The sequence below is a fragment of the Notamacropus eugenii genome, chromosome 3 (genome assembly GCF_028372415.1).
Source record: "Notamacropus eugenii isolate mMacEug1 chromosome 3, mMacEug1.pri_v2, whole genome shotgun sequence".
NCBI lineage: Eukaryota > Metazoa > Chordata > Mammalia > Diprotodontia > Macropodidae > Notamacropus > Notamacropus eugenii.
The window spans coordinates 64,857,309-64,876,469 of record NC_092874.1 but is presented as its reverse complement, the minus strand read 5'-3'; the positions used below and the strand labels follow the sequence as shown (position 1 = coordinate 64,876,469).

Genomic DNA, 19,161 nt, shown 5'->3' with positions numbered 1-19,161 from the left:
TTTGTGGTCATTGCTGTCTTTTACCTTTTGAGACAAGAAAAGATTTGGGATGGTAGAGGTAAATATAATTAGAGGATGGTGGAGACTGATAAAATAACAGTCCTTAGGAAGTAATGAAAATACAAAGCTTGTCATTTAATTCCCTCTAGTATTTTAGGGGAGCAGCTAGGTGGCACAGTGGATAGAACACTGACCCTGAAATCAGGAAGATCTGAGTTCAAATCCAGCCTCAGACACTTACTAGTTGTGTGCCCCTGGGCAAGTCACTTAACCTGGTTTGCCTTAGTTTCCTCATCTGCAAAATGAGCTGGAAAAGGAAATGGAAAACCACTCTAGTTTCCTCGCCAGAACAATTCCAAGTGGGTTCATGGAGAAACAGACGTGACTGAACAATACCAACAGCATTTTTTTAAATCTGTAAAATAATTTATTATCTCTTTGTCTTCTGCAACAAAGAACGGGATTCATTCTTACAATCTTACATTCTTACAATCTAATTTGCTTCAAGTCCACTCAAACTCAGCATACATTAAAAATGGAAATAGCGTGAATCGCTCCTGTCCTAAAAAGAGTTCATCCTTGTTTATGACTACTACTAATGATAATATCATTTTAATGGCATTTACTATATGTGAGGCACTGTGTTAAGCATTACAATCATCTCATTTAATCCTCACAATAGCCCTGCAAGTTAGGTGCGATAGGTCCTATTATTATCCCCATTTTACAGATGAGGAAACGGAGGCAAACATGGGTAAATGACTTGTCCAGCGTCACACAACTAGCACCTCAAGCCAAATTTGAACATAGTTCCTCCTGACTCTAGGCTTGGGGCTCTATCCATTATATCACCTTAATAGTGTTATTTCTGCTGGCTCTCTGATCTCCAGGAGTATGGAGTCTATTTGTCTACTTTACATACGATAGTTGCCTTAATTGATCTCCCTCTATATTACATCCGGCCACTTCAGATTTATGCTACATTCTCTCTGATTAATAACAATAATAGTGCACATTTATAAAGCATTTTGAGGTTAATGAAGGACTTTACAAATATTATATAATTTTTATCCTCACAATAATCCTAGGAGGTAGGTGCTATCATTATCCTCATTTGATAGATGAGGAAACTGAAGTAGATGGCAGTTAGTTGACTTGCTCCAAGGTCATACAGTTAGTAAGTCCCTGTGGATGGATTTGAATTCAGGTCTTCCTGACTCCAAGTTCAGTCTTCTTTTCACAACCCCACCTAGTTGCCTCATTATCTAAACTTCCTGATAACTTTCCTGATCAAGCCAGTCTCGTGGTTGCTCTCAAAACCTATTGAGGCAATGTTGGGGTTGGAAGCTCAATTCCGTGTGGACAGTCTCGGGCGGGTAAAGGTGGGAACTTCTAAATCTTAGAGCTCTCACGAGACCCCCCCCTAGGAAACGGCTGGGAATCGAGGTGAACCGAGCTATCTCGTGTATTTCCGCCTCTTCCCGTGAGAAACATGATGGGAGAGAGATCTCCCCGCCCTCGAGATTGTCCCGGATCTGGGCACACTATTGTTATCTAACAGCACGGTATTTAGATGCAAACTATGCGACTGGAGAGTTAAGTAGGATCAGGGAAGCCTGAAAGCTCTCTTAGCACGTGAGGAGCCAAAGAGGACACAAGGCTCCGCTTTTCCTCTTCTCCCTCTCTCCCCTCCCCCTCTCTCCCCGCTTGTACTTCTACTTCCAATCTCTTATTGTAAGATCTTTGCCTCCTTGGGAGATTCTTCTATCCCTCCTAAGGAAGAATCCCCTGCACTTGTAACCGAGACCCTGAAATAAAGCTCAACCCTTGTTCGACTCTGGAACGTCCTTTCTCTCATACGAGCATCCGGTTTGGCCAACCGAAGACCTCGGGAGGTGAGGTAAGAAGACTCGGGTAGCCCACAGGCCTCTAGGCCTGGCAGGCAAGAAGGAAAGAGGCATTCCAGCATGGTGGATGGAGAGTGGGTTTTATGACCAGGAAGACCTGGACTCAAATGCTCCCTCTGACACCTGTGTGACCCCCGTCAAGACACTTCTCAGTGCTCTAGGTAACTCTCTAAGACTCTGAGTTTCAGGAGGGTGCCGACTTGCAAATGTACACAGATTTCCTTCACTTGGGAGTTCTCAACATAACTGAAATGACAAGTCCAGTCCATATCATACCCACATACATCAAACACATAATTAGTTTGGGACAATCTTCTAGACAGCCCCTTCCCCAAACTTCCTTCCATGTTGCCTTGTGAGCAGGGCTCTACAGCTCTTCTGAATGCGAAAGGAATGCCTGAATCTAAAAGGAAAATGAGGGGCTGGTACCTACTAATTGTATAAGTTTTTTCCCAGGGATTTCAGGAAGCAGAACCATTAATTCCAAGATGTGCTTATTATAAAAAGAAACAGAGCTGGAGGGAAATTTGAGAGAGCATCTGGTCTAGCCCCCTGCCTTTAAGAAAGCAAATATCTAAACCAGTCAAGACAGATGGCTATGTAGTCTATTGAGTGTAGAATACACATGTGCTTGTTGGGGGCCTGGTGAGGCATCAGATGATGGAAACTAGGTTTAGTGTATATATAGAAAAAGACTTAGAAAACAATAGTCAGTGATATCTGAATCCTACAGAAGGGTGACACAAAATCCCAAACTGAATAAGCTCCTATGACTTTGAAAGTCAGTCCATCATCAAAGGAATAATACTTCCATTCAAAACAGACTCATGGCCGTGTGTTCTGAACTGTGTTTTATGCAAAGGGAAAAAAAATCCCACCACCTAGAGCACATTCATCTTTCTGTGACTCTAGAGCAAGCTTGAAAAGTATAGGCATGTGTTTTGACTTATGCCCCACTCAGTGCTCTGTGGCAATAACACACAAGAAAGTATGAGTAAATGAGACTGACAAACAACTCTCCTAATTACACTCAAGCCTGGAATTTTGATGTCCATCGATGAATCAATCAGCCTCAAAGGCACTGCTCCCCAACAGAATGGTTAAATTGAGTGGTTGATGCCCAGGATCTGGCCAGAAAGGAGGCCTATAGATCTATATTTTTAACGTATAAAACAAATCATTATTACCATATATAAACATGTCTAATTGTTTTTATAACTAACTAAACAAATTGAAAATATAGTTTATTAATCATGTCAAGGATACCTGTTTTAATTAGCATGGGTACTCTTTTCGCAGATCCACATACCTTTGCCCAGGCAGATAATCTTCAAGAGTAGCCAAGGCTAAAAATTCATCACATTCCAGTCACAACACCAGTGTTGAGACCCTCCAGGCCCAGGTAGCCTGATCCTCAGACAACAGACCTGGGCCCATACCTGAAGTCTTTTCTGCTGAATAGAACCTGTCAGAACTTATACCATGCTGCTGTAACCCTTGAGAAGTCAAGGTTGCCACCATATGAAAATAGATACTGGATAAAGACGTCACTGGAAGCCGTTGATGGCTGAAAGCAGCATACCGCAGTGCAGTGACGTCACACACAATTAGAAATGGGGGCCACTAAGCAGTACATAAGGATCCCTGCAAGCTTCATGTTCATTTAGAAAACTATACATTTACATATTTCTTTTTTTTATTAATACATCAACACATTAAATCAGAAAGGAATTACAGTTTAACCTGGTTTGGGCTGCACTCAGGAGTGTTGTGGGCCACATGTTTGACACCTTTGCCAAATAAATAATTAATAATAATAATTTGCATTTATTAGTACCTACTATGTGCTGGGCACTGCACTGAACTTTACAGTTATTATCTCCTTTGATCCTCACAACAACCCTGCAAGATAGGTGCTGTGATTATCCTCATTTTACAGATGGAGAAACTGAAGCAAACAGAAATTAAGTGACTTGTCCAGGGTCATCCCACTGGGGCGTAAATGAGGATAGAGAGCCAACCTCAAAGCTAGGAAGTTTTGATTCAAGTTCCATATGGTAGGCAATATTCCTGAGCAGACCTGAGTCAGATTAAAGTGTAGATAGGAAATATTTGACAAAATAAGGAAAAATACAACAAAATAGAGATAAATTACATTTTAAGACAAAGTTAATATGTGGTCCACAGGGATCCCTATGTATGGGGTGGAAGCCCCTATCTCTGAGTTTGACAACTCTGCCCAAGGTACTTTGATATGACTAAGATGCAGGGAAGGTTCTGATCTACCCTGAGAGAGGGAGTTCCCTGTATTAATGAAATCACAGGTCTTGCCCCTATTTCTAACCACCATCATAGTGACATATAGGACTTTGTTGTGAACCGGGCCCCCAAGTGCACTCCTGAGCAGCCACAGTTGAGTGACAGTACTAAGCCCTGGGTGGCTAGCCTCATCTTGTCTATGCAGTTTTGTTCTTATGAGTATTGTTGCAATGTGATTAGGCAAGTGACAAATTTCTAATGAAGAAGAAATATAATTTAACATTAGTGGCATGGATGCTTTGTGAGAGACATCACTAAAGAAAATCTGGGCTTGGACCAAAAAGGATTTAGGAAGAACATGTCAAAGACAAGGGTCCAAACTTGCTTTTACTCCCTCCAAACATTTTCCTGGACCTGATATGAAAAACATCACCTAACTGGATCCTATTCATCAGTCTCAGGAAAGCACTGATCACTTTGCACAAATAACTCCCACAACTGTAAATTAATGAAAGAAAATGTTAACCAGTCAGTCAAATTAAGCACCTACTATGGGCCAGGTATTATGCTAAACCCTAGGGATACAAAAGACAGTCCCTGCTCTCAAGATGCTCGAGGTCTAATGGTGAAACAACATGAAAACAACTATAGAAATGAATTTATCTAATTGAATAAGTTGGAAACTACTAAAAACACTACAAAAACTACTAAATGTATGTAGATTGAAATAATTAACAGTAGAAAGATATTAGCATTAAGGACCATCAGGAAAGTCTTCATGTAGAACTGGAATTTTTGAGGGGACTTGCAAGAAGCTGGGGAAGTGAGAAGGTATAAATGAGGAGGGAGAGCATTCTAGGCATGGGGGATGACCTGTAAGCATGCCCAGACCAGAAAGAGTGCTTTATGTTACTGGATAGAAGAGTACACAAGGGTAGCAGTGGTACAAAGTGTAAGAAGACTGGAAAGGTGGGGGTGGGGCAAAATGATGAAGGACTTTGAAAACCACCAGAGGGTTTTATATCTGATGCTAAAGGTGACAGGGAGTCCCTGGAGTTTATGGAATAGAGGTGTGATGTGGTCAGACCTTCACTTTAGGAAGATCACCTTGACAATTGAGTGGAGGATGGACCAGAGTGGGCAGAAACACGTGGCAAATGGAAAACAGTGGATTCCCTGGAATCAAGGAAATTAGAATTGGGCTAGGATCCAACTAACACCTGAATGGGAATCTTCTTTGTAACTAAGCGACCTGCAGCTTCCACTGGAGAATCCTTAGAGATGCTGGAGAGCGTCTTCCCTCCAAAGGTAGTCCATTTCCCTTTTGAGCAGCTCCATTTTCCTTCTGTGGAGTCAAAGGCTGCCTTTTTGCACCTTTCCCTCCCTATGGTCCTACTTCTGCCAAATGAAGTCAAGTAAGACAAATTTAAATTTAACTCTTCTTCCACATGAGTTCTCTGGGTGGCTTTTTTATTTCTAGTAGAAAATCAGTCCCCAAGTAACCCAAAGTGAGATACAGTAGAAAATGCTCTCTGCCAACCTAAACTGTACCCTGCTTGAAAGAGCATGGCACAAGAAAAGCTAGTAACATTTTCACTATTATTCTGAACTGAAAACAGGGCTTAAGGCAAAGGACACAGCCTTGCTGAAAGCAATATCACATCGTATAGTATAGTAAGAGCCCTCCTTACATAATACACAGAGCAAATTCATGTTCTTTAGAGTTGAAGTTGAGCATACATACATACGCTGTTAACCAAAGAGCATCCCACTCTTTAGTTCCTTTGTGAATGTGCTTGTCAGAAATAATTAACATCACTGAAGAGAGAGGCCTGGATAAGTCACACCCAAGAAACAGTGAATTTGGCATGGCTCTGTCTCTACTCAATAGAGCTCAAGAACTATAGTGTGCAATGTTGCCTGGGAAATGGGACTCCCATAGCCTAAGGGCTGCTTGAGAGAGGAGCAATTGGTTCTTTAGCCAGCGGAGTGGATGTGTGCTCAGCTGTCCTCAGAACTTATTTGTATGATAGAGAGGTGAGTATAATAGTAAGTATAATAGAATGAAGCTTGTGCATAATGTCAGCCATACGCTATGGAGTTTCCTGGTGGAGATACACAACTAAAGCATTTCTGAGCTTTCGAATTGAAATATCAATTCATTACACGTTGTTTGCTTCAGTGAGGGTGGAGAAGGAGAAAGGGACTTATCTAAATAATATGCATTAGAGAGCACATCAGCAGCAGTAATCAACTTCCTATCAGAGAGTCTATTTTTAGCAGCTAAATAAAAGCAAAGCAAACTAAATCTGTTCTTTTATTGTATGTGAAGCAATTCAGTCTTCAAAGAGGCAATCACTTCGAAGAACTTCTTTCTAATTGGGCTTTGGTCCCAATGGAAAGAACACTGACTATAGAGTCAGAATTTGAACCAGGGTTCAAATTCCACCTGTGTGACCTTGGGCAGGTCAATTAACCTTCTTGGGTCTTGGTTTTATTACCTGTATAATAACAAAGCTGTTTTCATAACTTCTGAAGTCCCTATTAGATCTATAAACCTAGAATCCTAGGATCTTTCCCTACTCCTTCCATTCTAAATTCATTAGGTTTGTTTCTAAAATATCAGTGTATATTGTTAAAATAAATTCCATTGGGGAAAAAAATTAGTAAGATAGTCTGCCAAAATACCTTATCTTCTGAGGAGCAGGAAGTAACAAACTTCATAGTTGACATTTGTCATCTCATTGTCTTTTTACATTAAACACATAGGTATTTAGCACCTTCTATGTATCAGGAGATGGAAAGATTAAATATAGATATCTTGGGTGTCAGTGAACTTAAATGAATGGAAATGAGTGAATTTAATTCAGGTGATCGTTACATATATTACTGTGGGAAGAATCCCTTAGAAGAGCAAATAAAAATCAAGAAAAGTAGTACAAGGTTATAATCTCAAAAAATGACAAAATGATATCTATTCAAATCCAATGAAAACTGTGTAATTTCATGGTAATACAAGTCTATGATCCAATCACTGATACCAAAGAGGCCAAAGTTCCTCAGTTCTATGAAGACCTACATATTTTAGAAATAGCACCAAAAAAATATATGTCATGTTCATCCTAGCAGATTGGAATGCTAAAGCAGGAAATTGAAAGAGAGTTGGAAAAACAGGCCAGTTTGGCCTTGGAGTACAAGATGAAGCAGGGCAGAGATTAATAGAGTTTTGTTAAGATAACTGACTGGTCATAGGAAACACTTTTTCAACAACCCAAAAGGTGACTCTACACATGGATATCACCAGATGGTCAATATAGAAATCAGATTGATGACATACTTTGCAGCCCAAGGTGGAAAAGATCTATGTAGTAGGTTAAAACAAGACTATCTGTGGAGCTAACTATGGCACATCTCATGAACTTCCTATTGCAAAATTCAGGCTTAAATTGAAGAAAGTAGGAAAACCATCAGACCATATAGATATGACCTAAATAATATAACTTATGAATATGAAGTGGAGGTGAGAAATAGATTTAAGGAATTAGATTCAGTATACAGAGTGCTTGGAGAACTATGGCCAGACATTCACAATACTATACATGAGGAAGCAACAAAAAAACATTCCAAAGAAAAAGAAGGGTAAGAAGGAAAAATGGTTTTCTGATAAGGCTTTATAAATAGCTTAGGAAAGAAGGAAAGCAAAAGGGAAAGGAGAAAGGGAAAGATATATTCAACTGGATACATAATTCCAGAGAATAACAAGGAGAGAGAAGATTTTCTTAAATAAGCAAAGAAATAGAAGAAAACAACAGGATGGGAAAGATAAGATATCTCTTCAAGAAAATTAGAGCTATCAAAGAAACATTTTATGCAAAAATGAGCATGATAAAGGACAAAAATAGTAGGGACTAAGAAGAGGTGAAAAAGAATATACAGATGAATTATACAAGAAAGATATTAACATCACTGATAATTGTCATGATGAGCCAGACATCCTAGAGAATGAAGTCAAGTGGGCCTTGGGAAGCATTGCTAACAATAAGGTTAAGAGAAGTGATAGAACTCCAGCCAAGCTATTTAAAACCCTAAAAGATGCTGCTGTTAAAGTGCTGCACTCAATATGCTTGCAAACTTGGAAAAGTCAACAGTGGCCTCTGAATTAGAAAAGATCAGTTTATGTCCCAATCCTACAGAAGGTCTATGCCTAGGAATATTCAAATTACTGAACAATTATACTCATTTTACTTGCCAACAAGGTTACTCTTAAAATCTGCAAGCTAGGCTTCAGCAGTATGTGAACTGAGAATTACCAGAAGAACAAGTTGGTTTTCTAAGAGGCAGAAGAACTAGAGACCAAATTGCCAACATTTGCTGCATTATGGAGAAAGCAAAGGAGTTCCAGAAAAACATCTATTTCTGCTTCATTGATTACACTAAAGACTTTGACTGTGTGGATTATAGCAAAATGCAGCAAATCCTCAAAGAAATGGGAGTACAAGATCATCTTACTTGTCTCCTAAGGAAACTGTATGCAAGTCAAGGCAGAAGCAAACATAAAACAACTGATTGCTTTAAGATTGGAAAAGAAGTATGACAAGACTGTATATTGTCTCTTTATTTATTTTTTTAACTTATATGCAACATGCATCATGCAAAATGCCAGGCTGAATGAATCAAAAACTGGAATTAAGGTTGCTGGGAGAAATATCAACAATTTCAGATACACTGGTGATATCACTCTAAAGGCAGAAAGTGAAGAAGAATTAAGAAGCCTTTTGATGAGGGTGAAAGAGGAGAGGGTAAAAGCTGATTTGAAGCTTAATATTCAAAAATCTAAGACTTTGGCAACTGATCCCATCACTTCTTGACAAATAGAGGGAGAAGAAATGAAAGTAGTTCAGATTTTATATTCTTGGGCTGAAAGATCAATGCAGATGGTAAGTGCAGCCATGAAATTAAAAGATGCTTGTTCCTTGGAAGGAAAGCTCTGGCAAATATGGACAGCATACTAAAAAGCAGAGAAATCACTTGGCTGACAAAGGTCCATATAGTCAAGCTATGATATTTTTAGTAGCAAAGTATGGCCATGAGAGTTACACCACAAGGAAAACTAAGCACCACAGAGTCAATGTTTTCAAATTATCATGCTGGAGAAAACTTTTGAGAGTCCCTTGGACAGCAAAGAGATCAAATTGGTCAATATTTAAAGAAATTAATTCAGGTTATTCACTGGAAGGTTAAATTCGGAAGTTGAAGCTTCAATACTTTGGCCACATATTGAGAAGCTGGGACTCACTGAAAAAGACCCTGATGTTGGGAAAGATTGAAGGTAAAGGAAAAAGGGGATGACAGAGGATGAGACGGATAGATAGAGTAAGGGAAACGATGAATAAAAGCATGGCCAGACTTGGAGAGATAGCGCAGGGCAGAAGAGACTGGTGCATTGTGGTCCACGGGGTCATGAAGAGGTGGACATGACTGAGTACCTGAACAACAACATTTGTCAAGCACTATATTAGGTACTGGCACCATGCTTACCTTCAGGGAAAATGGCCTATAACATTTTAAGTTATGGGTGAGAGTATATGACCAGCTATAGAAAGTCAGAATGAATATGGAGTCAGTATATCTGGTTTTGCATCTCAATCCTCCTACTTAATACTCTTTATGACCCTGCAAGAGTCATGAGGCTTGATCTCAATTTTCTCATCTGTACAATGAAGGGGTGGTCTAGATGATCTCAGAGTCTCTTCTGTTTCTGAATTCTTGACCCTATGAAGATGCTCCTTTATGTACATCACTTATTTCTTCATCTATTAAAAAAATAAAGGCCAATAGCCCTGGCATTGCAGGGTTGTTGTTAAGATAAAAGAAGAACAAGATATTATATAAACGTAAGCTACTATATTTATATATGCCCCATGCTCTATGCTCCCTCACTTTTTCCTCTCTCTCTCTAAATCTATCCCATAGTCACCTTCCTCTGCTACCCCATCTACACGCACACATGCATACACAGTAGAATTGCTCATATTTACAAAATCAATAACCCTAATAATTGTGTAGGTCTCTGGGTTATTTGCCTAAAAGTGAACAAAACTTTCTTCCTGGTCTTCTCTAACAAGAAAAGTATCACAAATCTATGGGAAACAAAAATAGAAGTCAAGTGACTATACTTACTCCTGGACTGTTCAGTTCTGAATTCCAGGCAATTTAACCAGGAAGAATGAATGAGTTGCCACCTTGCCTCTTATGCGTATTGGGACAACTTGCTCCATGAGGGCAGGGATTTTGTTTCCTTTTATTTCTTTTATTTCCAGTGTTTAGTACACTATACCCAGTACACACTTACTAAATAATTCTTGAGTTCAAACCTAATTTGATAATCCCTAAAGTCTAGAATGAGACTAACAATACGGAAGCCTCTCTGGCAAATGGATGTTCCACTAGGGTTTCCCTACAGATGGTTCTGATCTAGAAAAGATCAGTCTCTCAAATATATCTTCTGTTTTGAGGGCCATCTGGCATTCTTTTCATATATGGACAAGTTTGGGGAAACATCACCATCAACAGCCCTTACTAACTGAACTCATCATCTTGCCCAAAAGAACTTTGCCTCCTGACTTTGTCGTATGTCAACTACAGCATCATTTGCCCAGTCATCCAGGCTGTCTGTCCTTGGACTCCTTTTCCTCCACAGACTGCCATACACAATTAGCCAGTAAGTCTTGTCCACATCTCTCAAAGCTGCTTTTTCTTCCATTACTATTGCCATCATCCCAGATCAGGAATTTATTGCTTCATGACTGAACTATTGCCATAGCTCCATAACTAGAAAATCTACTTCAAATTCTCCCTCTTCAAAGTCATTCTGCACATTGCTGCCAAATGAATATTATCGACACCATTTTCACCATACTACTCTCATGCTCAAAAACATTCAATGACTCCCCATTACTTACAGGATTAAATTCAGACTCATTGGCATATCCACATTATTAACCAGAACACTCAAGGAAAAGACATTTTTAATTCATCTCAATAGTTCCCGATTGCAATATTTAGTCTAATTATTTCCTCCTGTCTCTTTACAGTCATACAGCTTGGGGCCACTTCATTGTTACTAGTAGCCATGATCTGTACCCAAGAACTAGGATTAATTTAATCCCTATATGAGAGTGAAATAAGGATCTGTTATCTGGTATGCAGCACTAAGTCACCATTGCTGATGATTCTGGTCTGCTCTTGGTTCTACAGAGACTCTTTCAGACATTTTTCCTCATGACCAAACTCAGACCTTGTGTTCCACCTCTAGTCAGCATAGTACAGTGGAAAGAACACTATATTTCAAGTTAGAAATTAAAATCCTGCTTTGATATTTAGTATATGTGATTTTGGCCAAATTCACTCCCTTTGGGTCTCGGTTTCATCACCAATAAAATAAGGGGGGGCTGTACTAGATAAGGTGTTCTTAATCTGAGGTTCATAGGCACCTCTAGGGGTCAATAGATGGATTTCAGGGGGTCCATGAAACTATATGGGGAAAAAAGACTTCTTTATTTTCATTCATCTCCGGCAGAAATTTAGTACTCTCCTCAATTATTTAAAAACATTATTTGGAGAAGGCACCCACAGACTTCACCAGAAAAAGTCTGTGACACCTAAAAAAAGAACCCCTGCAGAAAGAGTTCTTTCAGTTCTAAATTCTATTATACAATAAACTGGGTTCCAATCTTATTTCTCAAAGCCTATGTTTACACTTTTATACTCCAGTTCCACCAGAGGGCATGTCTCACTCTGTCTAGGCATCCAAGAGATAGGAATCCTACTATGCTCTGCTAGACCTCAATGATGCCAAATGTGGCTTTCTTGGATGTCTGGCTGTCGTCTATGGTATAATTCCCAACATGGCACTTCTTTCCATGTTTGGGAAAACCTACCTACTTCTCTCTACTAGATTTCCTTCACACCTCTCACTCACCTACTTGCTACCAAATGTCCCCAATATCTAACTCAGCTGTCTAGATTCCCTCCTCTTACATAGAATTGAGATTTTCCTAGATTTTTTTGTCACTCCCAATAGATCTACCTAGTCTCCATATTAGGGTTAAGCTGCTTGGTTCATTTCAAAAAAATCATGAATACTTATAGTCATGAGCTTTCATCTCTAGCTAAAATGGACAACTTATTTTCCTGAATATCTTAATAATAATCAAAAAATAACAAATGACCTCTTTTTGACAGAACTTTTTTTTCTATCACTCATTTGGCATTTACTTACAACTTGGTAATAGTTATACTGTTATAGAATATTTAGATGTTTATGTTTTTATGTCTTCCCTCTTTAACTAGATCGAAAGCTCCTGATAAAGATGAGATAATACTTTTGCTTTTCCAAATATGTCTACGTCAGTGCTCTGAACATAATATATATCAACACACATCTGAATGAATGACTAAAAGCCCTTTTTCTTCCATGAGCACAGGGATCTTGTCTTATCAGAACTTTGTTTCTCTCCACTGCCTCACATTGTGGGTAAGTAACAAATGTTAGCTAATTTTAGAGAAGACAATATATAGTTTTTATAGACTTTGAAGAAAATGTAGCTCCTCCTTCTTTAACACAGTTTATGATGAAAAGAAAAAAACAACAGCTTCACTGAATATTTGATATCCTCTCACACAATTATAATAATAATGATAATAATTAGCATTTATATAGTGCTAAATTTAAGGATTACAAAGAGCTTCACCTACAATACATATTATTTCATCTGATCTTCACAGTAAATCTGTGAGTTAGGTGCTACTTATTATTTTTCCCATTTTCAGATGAAACAACTGAAACTCAGAAAGGTAAAAATAGCTTGCCCATGATCACATAGCTATGTCTGAGACAATATTGGAACTCAGTCTCCCTTTCTATCCCACTGTACCATATTGCTGTTTCCTTTTTCTTTCTTAAAAATTGATCTTTTATTTATATATCATCTCCATTTCTACATAAATCTTTCCCATTAATATCCAGAGAACCGTACCTTGTAACAGAGAAGAAGAAAGAAAAGCAATCCGGCAAAACTAACTATTCCATCCACCAAGTATGACAGTATATGCTGGGTTCTACATCCAATGTTTCCCACCCACATATTCTTCAAATATGCTGAGGTCTTGCTCAATTCTGCAAAGCCTCGATTATGTAAAGATATGAGAGGGATACATTTCTTCATCTCTTTTTCACGTTTGAAGTTGGTCATTATAATTATAGACTCTTTAGTTTCTTGCTATGGTTATTGTTCTTGTCTATTTCCATTTTGATAGTTACTATGTATATTTTTCTCTGGTTCTACTTACTTTACTCTGTATCAGTTCATGAAAATCTTCCTGTGCTTTTCTGAATTCTTCAATTTCATCATTTATCATATCACAGTAATATCCCATTGCATTCATGTACCACAATTTATTTAGTTATTCCCCAACTGACTGGTGGTGGTAGGCAGTCGGGACAGGACATCAAAACTATGTTTCTTGGGGAGCATTACCCCTACTCCCATTCCTGGAATAATTTGTCTCCAGCTGTATTCCCACTCTGTGGTGCCACTGTCAGTATAGCCACTGGAAATCATGTAAAAGTAGTACAGTTCTATGCACATAATCCCTTAATAAATACTTTTTTATTCATTCACTTTTTCATTAGTTTCTTTGCTACTACTAAAATAATGCTATGAATATTTTGATGTATATGGGATTTTTCTTGTCTCTTTTTCACACAAAAAAGAAATTTACAGTATTGAAAAACATTATCTCCTTGACATGGAAACCATGTTCTTCTCAATAGGCAAAGTCAATAAGTACATACCTAGGACAAGATGAATCTCAAAGGCCAAAAATCCTCTCTGAGAGAGAAACATACTTTCCTTTGTGACACCATAATGAAAAGGCCACCCTGTGTACTCTTTGGCATACTTGATAACATCAGCATGTTTCCTTACAGATTCAGGAACTTGACATTGACCTCTGTTAATTAGGAAGAGCACTGACTTTTCCCCTGACTCACTAATGACCAAAACAGACTATATTTTTTTTCCTTATCAATTTAAATTGTTTTTAAAACACACTTTTAACATAATGGGATAATAGAAAGACCAATGACATTTGCATACTGAAATAATGGTGGTGCTAAAGATGGGGACAAGTTGCTGGTCACATGTTTCATAAGACCCAATTTTAAAACCACAGGATAATAGATTTGGAGTCAGGAAAGACTTTGGGGATTAGCCCAGACTCCCCATGTTAAAGATGAGGAAAAGTGATTGACTCATAATATGGAATGAGACATACATTTTTGGACTTGGTCAGTGTGGGAAATATTTTTGTGTGACATATTTGTTGTAAGGATTTTTCTTTCTTTTTCTTTTTTCAGTTGGAAGGAGATGGAAGATAGAAAAAACAAATAATTATTAAGTGAAAATGTAAAAAATATTATGAAGTTGCAATCCTAAGAACTGAAGAGACTTGCCCAAGATTACAGATGTAGAGACAGAGCTGGCAAATAAGCCCAGGTCCTGATTCCACATCTAGCATTCTTTTTACTGTATCATACAATCTCATCAGAAAATGGATAGAGAATCCTCAGCCAATCATTCTGTCCCTGTTCCTTCCCATTCCAATGTGATAGTCAGTGAAGCAACTAGCATTTTTTAAGCACCTATTACGTGTCAGGACTGGGGAGAAAAAAAGGCAAAAGATAGTTCTTGCTCTCCACAATAAATCATGAATCATGACTGACATTCCGATAATCAACATGTGAAGCCTATATTTAAATACCTTAGAAAACTGACCTGAAGCTATGAACAATCCATGAAACAGCCTAATATAACAGTTTACCACTAACATAATCTTATGATGCACAATATTAACTGTAAAGCAGATTGGGTTTGAGTCAGACAACAATTTAAAAAAAAAATTGTTAGTCACTTGTGAAACAATTTACTAAGCAATTCAATCAAACAAGCAAGTATTGAGGTAAGTGTTGGAGACACAAAGAATGGTCAAAAAACAGTTCCTGCCCTCAAGGAGCTCACACTTTAATGAGGGAGAAAACATGCAAATAACTATGTAGGAAGGAAGAAAAAAATCATTTATTAAGAACCTACTGTGTGCCAGGCACTTTGCTAAGCACTTAACAAATATTAGCCCATTTGGTCTTCATGGCAACCCTGGGGGACAGGTGCTATTACTGTTATCCTCATTTTACAAATGAAGAAACTGAGGCAAAGAGTGGTTAAGTGATTTGCCCAAGTTCACAAGGATTCACTGATTCTGGTTTGAACTTATTTCTTCCTGTTCCAGGTCCAGTGCTCTACCCACTGTGCCACCTAACTAGAAGTACAACAATAATTTCAGAGCAAGAACACTAGTAGGAGGAGGGAATGAGAAGAGAAGTTATTCTTGAAAAGCTTCCCGAGGAAGGTGAAATTTTAACTAAATCCGGAAAGAAGCCAGGCAGTAAAGGCGAGGAGGGAAAATATCTTATAAGCCTAAGAGGCAGTTATAAACAATGACGATCTGAAATTTACATTTAGAATTTATGAAAAAAAGCTGTGTTATGCAAATTAATATTTTAAATAAGATTACCAGCTGGAAAAGCTTAAAATACTTGAAAGTTTCAGGCACCTCAAGGCGGAGTAGAAGCAACTACCACCACTACACTTATTAAATGTCTTCTGGTTGGTTACAAGACACCATTTGCACCTAAAGAATTGATCTACAAATTACAGATCATTCTTATCAATTTATTAAAACATAGTTCTAATGGCATTTACAAGTGCAAATAAGTTTCTGTATTGCATGTGTTAAGGATTCTAGAATTTTAGGGTTCCGAGGAAACTTTGGAGATCTTTTAATCTAAGCCTCCTGCAGAAAGTAATAAAGCATCATTTTTTTAAAATAGTCTGTACTTTGGACTTCTCTTTTTCCCTAATTAGACTAACTTTTCTTGCCACCATTACTAAGTTGGTTATGTTTTACCCTTTTGGTTCCTGCCGCAGAATGCTGGATAATGCTGTGCCTGAGCAGGCGTGTCTATATATCAGGTATATATTACTAAAACCACTAGAGGACTTTTGTATACTCAATCTCATCTTTGGTCAGGTCAGAGACTGCTTGCTGGGTGTTACAAAGCTCTGACATTCAAATGATGAGCTCCAAGAGCTATTTAGACAGATGACTATCACAGCCCTGCTTGAACAAATGAAGGAAATACAGGCATAAATAGGCTGAGCAGAGAACCCAAGGTCACCTAGTGAGTTAGTGCATGGGAAACAAGAAACAAGAATATGCTTGTGTCTGTGTCCTAACAGCTGGAGCAAACTCCTTCCCATTTTAGAAGATGGGAAATGCCGATTTTATTGTTAGTTTTAATGATTCTGAGCTTGACATGACATTTTCTCAGTCATTTTCTCTCTCCTTCATTAATGTTGGTTATGTGAAAAACACCCCCCATTACACAGTGGAGTTATGGAATTTATGCAACATTAGCCAGTAAATAGGAAACTAAAATTTTATTTCTAGCTTACTTAGAAAGCATATTTGATTAAAAAAACCCACAACAACCAATGAGGTTTTATAAAAGTAAAAATCAGTTAAGGCCTTTTTCTTACTTAAGATCTTATCTGCATGGAACCTTCTAAAAGAGACATAAGAAAGAATTCAACTGATTTCCAGTTGCAGGCAGATAGATGATGGCAGAGAATATTTTCTTGCTAATATCAGTCTGATAATAACCAACATGGATATAGCTATTGAGGGTTTGCTCAATAATTTATTCATATTATCTCATTGTAATGAAAGGATAATTATATAGCTTTATCGTGTCATATTCCTCCTCCAGTTGTCAATGATCTAGTCCAGAGGTAGGGAACCTGCAGCCTTGAGGCCACATGCGGCCCTCTAAGTCCTCAAGTGTGGATGTGGCCTCAAGGCTGCAAGTTCTCCACCCCTGATCCAGCCACACTGGCCTTGTTCCTCTTCCTCACGTACACAATTCCATCCAGCATTTCTGTGCCTTTGTTCTGTCTGCTTCCCATGCCTGGAGTGCCCTCCTTCCTCACCACCACCTCAAAGAATCCTTCACCTCCTACAATATGCAGCTTAAGCACTACCTGCCATAGGAAGACTATCCTGATACTCTCAACTCCTAGTTCCCTCCCTGTCAAACTTCCTTGTATTTATTTTCTTTATATTCATTCTGATAAATTGTCCTCTGATGGAAGTGACATACTTTCAGAAAAGTAACTTTGACTCAGTTTCCCCAGAATGAACAAAGCAACTTATCAGGACAAGCCATGGATGAAATTCTGTCACAGGTACACACCTCTTCTCATACCTTTACTCATGTCTCTTTCAGTGTCCCTCCTTTTAAACCTTTCTTCAATAGCACCTACCTCAGGCACCGCCTCATTCAGCGTACCCGCTGTCTGATCCCTATTCAACGTCTAGGATCTCCTGTCATTCTTGGTCCAATAGGACTTTTTCAAAGAACTAAATGATGGTTACTTCTGTCGTAGTGATGGCAAAAGGAATATTCTGGCCTCCACCATAGACCTGAAGTCTAGTTTGGTAGACCTGAAATTTTTTAAGATCATATCGATGGAATATTGAACCTAAACTTTTTTTTCCTATTTTGAGAGGTGGGGAAGGGGATCAGACCTCTGATTCCATTGAAGCAGGGAGCTTCCTTTTTCAATGCAGATCAGTTATTGTTTTGCAATTTCCAACCTTCAAGTGCTTTCTGGGACACAGTGGTTAAATGATTTGCTCGGGGCCACGCAACCAGCATAGGTCAGAGATGACTCAAGCTCTCCTAGCCTTCAAGGGTGGTTTGCTATTCAAAACATCACACTTTTCACAAACACTTCTACCTCCATCAGCCGTCTTCAGCAGATATACACCATTCGGCAGTTCAGGTGATTGACAAAATGATCACAAAAGGCCACCTTTCCCAAGGATTTTTAAACTGACACACAGCAGTCACACAGTAGAATGTGCAAAAAGAACCTTTTTCAATTACAAATTGAAAGTCATGATGTTGAAATTTTCGTCAATGACAAAATCAACCAATCCCCCAAATTTCCCTGTTGTGCCTCCAGCTTCATTTGGGAGAAGAAAAAAGACTGAGGAACAGGTACCTTCATTTCAGAGGAAAACATTAAAAAATTTATTTCTGGAGCTTTGCAGTTGTGTGGACAATGTTTCATGGAACATAGGCTCATGACTTGAGAGTTAGAATAGACCTTAGAGTTCATCTGTCCCAATCCCTCCCATTTTATTTTATTTTTTGCATTTAAATCATATTTTCTTTTTTTCCAGTTACACAAAAAATAGTTTTCAACATTCATTTTTGTCAGATTTTAAGTTCCAAATTTTCTCCTTTCCTCTTTTCCCTTCCCCCTCCCCAAGATAGCAAACAATCTGATGTAGGTTATACATGTACAATCATGTTAAACAGATTTCCACATTAGTCATGTTGTGAAAGAAGAATCAGAACAAAAGGGGAAAACCATGAGAAAGAAAAAACAAAGGCAAAAGTGAAAATAATATGCTTTGATTTGCATTCAGACTCCATAGTTCTTTCTCTGGGTGTGGATAGCATTTTTCATCATGAGTCTTTTGGAACTGTCTTAGATCCTTGTATTGTGGAGAAGAGCTAAGACTGTCATAGATGATCATTACACAACATTGTTGTGTACAATGTTCTTCTGGTTCTGTTCACTTTACTCAGAAGCAATTCATGTAAGTCTTTCCACAAACCACTCATTTTAAAGGGCAACAATATCCCAGAGGAATATAATGACTTGCCTGAGGTCCCACAAGTCACAAGTGAGAGAGTCAGGATTTGAACTCAGGTCCTGACTACAAATCTGGCATTCTTTCCATTGTACCATGCTGTCTCTCTAAAACAGGGGTAAAAATTATCCTTTGGCTTTTTTCTAAAGGT

At 38.4% G+C, this 19,161-nt stretch overlaps 1 protein-coding gene across 5 annotated transcripts in view; it reads right to left on the bottom strand.

Moving 5' to 3' along the window:
• KIAA1217 (KIAA1217 ortholog) overlaps positions 1–19,161 on the bottom strand; it is a 564,412-nt gene that overhangs the window by 514,792 nt on the left and 30,459 nt on the right. The window lies entirely within an intron of this gene.